At 45.9% G+C, this 6,150-nt stretch overlaps 1 pseudogene; it reads right to left on the bottom strand.

Annotated features, from left to right (window-relative positions):
• Positions 1-314: 314 nt before the first annotated feature.
• LOC110552215 (GTP-binding nuclear protein Ran-like) lies at positions 315-997 on the bottom strand (annotated as a pseudogene).
• Positions 998-6,150: the final 5,153 nt, after the last annotated feature.

Genomic DNA, 6,150 nt, shown 5'->3' with positions numbered 1-6,150 from the left:
TCTTAGATTATTTGAAATACAACTTTATTCTGATTCTAAATGGAAAGAGTGGGAATGACAGTAACAAACAAGATTTCACCACTGAGTATTGTGATGCGACCGTGCAGTCTTTGAAATTCAGGAAGGAAACAACTCTGTTCCAAACAGCTAAATATGCAAGTCCAAAAAAAAAGTGTTTCACCTGCCACATTCACACGGAAGCCCATTCATCTCCTCCTCCATCCCAGTGAAGCAGTGAAGCTCACGATCTGTTAGCTAAATACAGTGGCACACAGGCTGCAGGCTGACATCACAGGACAGCTGCCTAGACGTGGACCTCCGCCGCAGTGTCCAGCTTCACTTCCTCGGAGGTCGTCATCCTGGTCCCGGAGGGCGTGAGCAGCGTCTACGTCACGCTCACACTGCGCTGCCAAAGCGGGGTCCCTGACCACCTCCGCTGTGGCCAGAGCCGGCGTGGCCGCAAACTCCAAGCCAGGATCGCCAGTGAGCCTCCTGGTAAGCTGGAGGAAAGGCTTCTCCGAGCTGTGGTTGCTCTTGGCAGAAATGTCACCGTACTGGAGAGTCTTCTTCCGGTGGAAGACAAGAGATTTTGCCTTCACCTTCCTGTCCTTAATGTCCACCTTGTTGCCACTCAACACGGTGGGGATGTTTTTCCGTACCAGGTCTCTATGCCAGCTAGGTACCTTGTTCTTGTAAGTAACTCTTGAGGTTACATCAGCATTCTAATGGCACCCTGGGCTTGGAGGTAGTAGCCCTCGCGCAGGCCCCGAACTCCTCCTGGCCGGCTGTGATGCTTGAACTTGGTGGGTCCTCTGTTGGCATGGAAAAGCGGTGCACCTCCACGCCCAGGGTGGCCGCACACTTCCTCAAGAACGTCGGCACCCGCCAGGACGAGCTTCAACTGGCCCTGCGGCTCTCCCTGGGCGGCCATCGCGGCCATCCTTCCAGAAGAGCCTCCACGCCTGCCCGGCTGAAGCTGGAAAGATCCGCCATCCATTCTTAAAGTTGACAGTTGCTCAAGAAATATGTGTTAATTTTACCAATTTCAATTTTGTTTATTAAAATTCCATGCACTCGGGAAGATCTGTGTGACTTGGATAGGCTGGCTTTGTTGCAAATGAGTAATCCAGATCCGAGGAAGACAGAAGGCCCAGGGTGCTTCTTCAGATGAAACGCTGGGGTTTACCACAGAGGTTATAGATAGCCAAGACCTCATTCTGAGTCTACAACCTACGAACAAAAAGCTGGAAGGCGTTCTGCATTTCTGACATAAAGCATATCTACGGTTTAAAAGGATGAAATGCACAGGTAAGATCTGAGCAATTAGGAACAGTCGGCAAGAATCCATTTCTCAGCTTTGTTCATCTCTACTGCTTTATACAGTGACTTCAGTCTAGAGGCTTCAATTTCCTTTATGTATGTAAACATGTTTCTGGGGCTTTTGGAGCTGCAAAAGTGACACAAAATTCTTGATGTCCTGAAGAAAGGGGCCACAGAATTTTTAAGTGCTTTTTTTATTTTTTTATTTTTTCTTTTTCTCTCAGAACTTGTTTTTCTATTCCATTTCTCTCCGTATTCTCTGTCATTCTTTTTCTGGTCACTTGGATTGCCACCCAAACCCACAGTGACACCTGCTGGCTGATCAGAAATGGCCTGCTGTGCTGGAAGCCTGGTAACCCAGGGAGCATGCCGAAAAATCACTAACTACTATAAAATCCTTTCAAGCTCGAAACGGGGTGGGGGACCCTGGGTGAATACTGTAATGGGTGTTGTGGAAGAGGACTTTTTTTTTTTCAAGAAAATCTTCCTGAGGCAATAAACATGTAAAATGTAAAGATTATGGTTTTATTTTATTTAAAAGAGAGAGAGCTAAAAGTACATCCTGTACCACGAAACAATTATTTAGTCGTAACATAAAAGTTATGCTAATAATTCATGGAAAGTCACTCTTTACCATGTTTTTCATCAGTCCCATTTTTATTGTAAAAGGTGGCACCTAGCCCTCATGGTAACAGAACCCGTACATGGATGTTCCTTCCCTCTAACACTAAGGGTTAAGGTGAAGACTTCCACACGCCTTTTCATTCCCCAAGGTTCACCTATCTTTGAGGAAGTTTCTCTCCTGAACAACACTAATACTTGCTTAGTTGTAGGTGTTTTATACATGGGTTATTTTGGCTGGGTACCTTTGTGAAGATGTTTGCTTTATGTCAGGCAAATCCATTTTGGACTGAAAAGGACGAATTCTAGTTTTGTTTTGTTTTGCTTTTTAAGACAACAATATTTTTTTTAACATTGGTCCAACTCTTAAACTATTGACAGTTTTCATTCAAAGGTTAACTGCTAGGAAAACCTTCTCCACACACGTGTTCATATTTGAAACACGAGGGTGTCCCCAAAGGCCTGCAGCAGCCAATGTGTACTGGACAAAAATCTTGGCCTTCTTCATCCTCGCTGTGTGTTCTCGAAGCCAGAACTTCATTTAAGCATGACCTTAGAAGAAGACTGATCCTTTCAGCATTTCCTGGTATTCGGGGAAAGGAATGTTTTTATTTGACTGCAGATGTCACTTGGTTTACAGGAAGGATTTGGTAACGCGCGCATGCCAGCACTGCACTTACCCCGGGCTTTCGCTATGTAGGAAGAACACATGTCAGAGCTCGCTGTTTGTTAGATGGGAAAGATTCAGTACACCAGAAGCTTCTATTGTAAACATTGTGACTTCGTGCAATTTACAAAATGTTCTATCTCCATTAAACAATAAACCCTTGACCCCGGAGCTCAGTTTGGGGATTCTGTGATTTGAGAAGGTAGACATAATGGATGGCAATAATAAATGAAAAGTTCAAGAGGTTAAGAAAAACTGTTTAATTATTTCTCTAGAGCGTGGGCTGCAGAAGCCTTGCGTGTTGCGTCTTCTCCTGTGGAAGCGCTGCGTGGAAAGAATCCACCAGGCAGGGCATGAAAGCAGGTTGCTGGCCCTCAGCTGTGTTTGTGAACTAACGGTCTCTAGATACCCTTCCATCTCTGAAGCTTTACAGCGCCTGCCAGGAGACCCAGTGCCAGTCTCTAAGCTTCATCATCTGTTTTCCAAAGAGCTTGGATTTGTAGCATGAGAAATTCATTGCTCATACTTGCTTCCCAGCTGTGGCACTAGTGAGTGTAACCTTTCTGCCTTATTTATTTGTTGAAAACTATGTTCTGTCCTCTCTTGGAAGTTCTCTTATGTAACTATTCCTGGACACAAGCCCTTGGGCGCTCAGTCCCAGGCCCTCAGCTTGCTTGTCAGCTAAGGACCTCCCCCTGTGCAGACTCCTTGAATGAACTTCTCAAGGTCAGGGTGTCCGCCTGAGGGCAGGACGTGGCAGTTCTCAAAGTGTCCTGTTCTCCAAATCAAGAGGCCAAGCAGTAGATGAAGTCTGTAGGCATGGGCTTTGGTTGGAGAACTGCGTTAGGGGAGTCTGCGGCGTGGCTTGAGAAGCCAGGTGAGAAGCCCCGCTAGACGGGAAGGGCCGGGCAGATCTGCCCGGAATTCCTTCAAGAGTCAAGCATGTTCAGCGCAGGAGCCAGCAGGGAATGCTTTGCAGGTCCCATCCAGGCTTTTCAGGCCATCGGACAGGCCGCCTGTAGTTGCCAAATGAAGGCGAGTCCTTTAGTGCTTTAGTGTTTTTATTTTTTTTATTCATCCCCCCATCCCACCCCCCACGATAGCTGGGGATGCTGGAAGGGGGCGAGGGAAACAAAACCAACAAGAAACCAGAAATAAAACTTTAATGAAGGAATGATAGCATTTTATTCACTTGTGGTCTTAATGTGGAGGGCACAGTTACCACCAAGCCCCACAAGGGAAGAGAAAACTGATCTTTCCTGGACATGTGTGAGAATCAGGGAGTTGAGCACGAAAGTTCTAGATCCCAGGGTTAGTCTGCTACTGGGTAATCTGGGTGAACATCTCCAACCCCAGCTTTCTAATCTCCGAAGGAGCAGTTAGAGTGGTTCCAACAGGACACTGTTAGAAAGATGAAATGATAGAGTGTTCCTAAGATCTTTAACATGAGCCGTGCTGGGGAGAGTTCTTTAGTCAGGCTTCAACTGGGAGTACAAAGCCTGAGTTTGAAGCCACATGGATCAGCCAGACTCTGTGTGACTTCAAAGGTCTTCCTGTCCCTTTGGTTCAAAATCAACTCTTGGGTGCTGCTGAGGTGAAGAATGGAGTAAGTGAGTGGTTTTCTTTTCCTCTCTGTTTGAGATTAAGCTGAAATAATCCTCCACACAGAAAAGGGCTGCGTCCTGGGGTTGAGCATCCTCACTTTATCCTGAACTAGACATAACCTCCAGATGAGAGAGGATGGCAGACCCTGTGGCCTCACTTTAAGTCTGAGGCACTTGAGCGGGAAAGCACGGGGCTGGAGACACTGGCTGGAGTCCCTTTGGCCCCCAGAGAAAAGCACCCCTGAGCGGCAAGTTAGGGGTGGGAAGTCCAGCCCTCCCTCTTCCCCCAGGGGCAAGAAGCAGAGCGAAGGAAGGAAAGAGTAATACTGGATAAATGAGGCACTTGCCTCCTCTATAAAACTTAGCAATATGGCCCAGAGCTCAGCAATAAAGATAGGTAATATTGTAATGGGAGACCTGAAGGTAAATTTGCTTACTTTGACTCTAGGGTGGGGAAGATGCTTAAATGAGGATGAGATCATAAGATCTTGAAGCATCTGAACCCGGAACTTGGTTGTCAGCTGGAACTAATGGAGCCGTGATTTCAACAAAAGAAATCCAATTCCATTTAAGCCGGAGGAGCTGCTGGGGTTCTCAGTGGGAAAGCCTTTGAGCATATCAGGCAGTTTCTGAGAGCCCTGCACCTCAAAAGACTTGTCCCTATCATTGCTATATGTAGAGACAGACAAGGCTCCCATACCTGGGGATAATTTGAGAAGTAAACTCTCACTGTTCTGGGTTCTTACAAAGCGATTTTAAACACTAAGATTCAGAGGTTTAAAAAAAAAAAAAAGAATCACTTATCACAAAGCTCAAGGGTTTTCTTGAACTCAGATCTGCTATTTGCCATGCAAGATTTTGATAAATGAGGGTTAAATGATTCCAAAATACACAGATTACATTTCCTTGAATATACATGGTTCTGGAAAATGAAAGGGAAATGGTGCTTTGAGCAAAATACATTTGGGCTCTGCTGAACCCAAATATTTCAGGAATACTGCAAAGCTTGCCAGCGCCCCAGTGCTCCTGGGCTCATATAGCCTGGCTTTCTGTTTGAGAATTCCTTCCAGCCTTCCTTGTCCCCAGGCATCTCTACTCATGACAGGAAGTCTGTAACTCAATTTTCCCTTCTGTAAATAAAAAGCATCTCCAAATTGCACAGGCCTGCCATCTACCCCACAGGAAAGAAGGAAAGACAAAAGCAGGTTTCCCAGGTTTTATAGTCCATGCGGGGTAATCTTAGTGAGGCCTTAGACAGTATAATGCCAGGTGGCCTTGCGGGGTTGGGGGAGGCTTCCTGACTAAACACAGCATCAGCTCCATCACAAGGCCTCGGGAAGACAACGGCAGCACTGAACACTGACATAAACATACAGACGACCTGGTGGACGCTGGTCTGTCCACGTTTAAATGTTAGTACATGCTGCTCCATTGAGCAGGGTGATCCTGTGAATGGGAATCCAGGCCCCATTTCAGTTAAACAAAAGCCAGGTTTGGAAGAAGAAATGGTTCCAGTAGAAATAAGTGTCCACATTTTCTTAAATCTCCCAGAGCAGGATTAAAATTTATTGAATAAATAAATGTTTAGTTTCTACGTCAGGAAACTCAAAGTAGATAACAAGATTTGGAAATTTGAAGTTCTCGGGTTGGTAAATAGGTCAGCGGGCCGGAGTTGGAACGCTCCCGCTTGCGGGTCTGTTTGGCTCACGCAGTGCCGTGAGAAACTGGGCACATTCCTTCAACTTTGGAAGCACTGAAGGAGCCCTACATGGGGTTTGTGAATCAACAAAGAGGAATGGCGTTTAATATTTAAATATGTCTCATGTAGCCACTAAAGATCTTTTACGAGTGTTAAAGCATTATTAAAGCAAGATGGGCTCTAGGTCATGGGCCCTTTCCTGGCACTCCCACAGTGCTAATGAACTAAGCAATGTCTCC

Source organism: Meriones unguiculatus, chromosome 9 (genome assembly GCF_030254825.1).
Source record: "Meriones unguiculatus strain TT.TT164.6M chromosome 9, Bangor_MerUng_6.1, whole genome shotgun sequence".
Taxonomy (NCBI): Eukaryota; Metazoa; Chordata; class Mammalia; order Rodentia; family Muridae; genus Meriones; species Meriones unguiculatus.
This window is presented reverse-complemented; position numbering and strand designations above follow the sequence as displayed.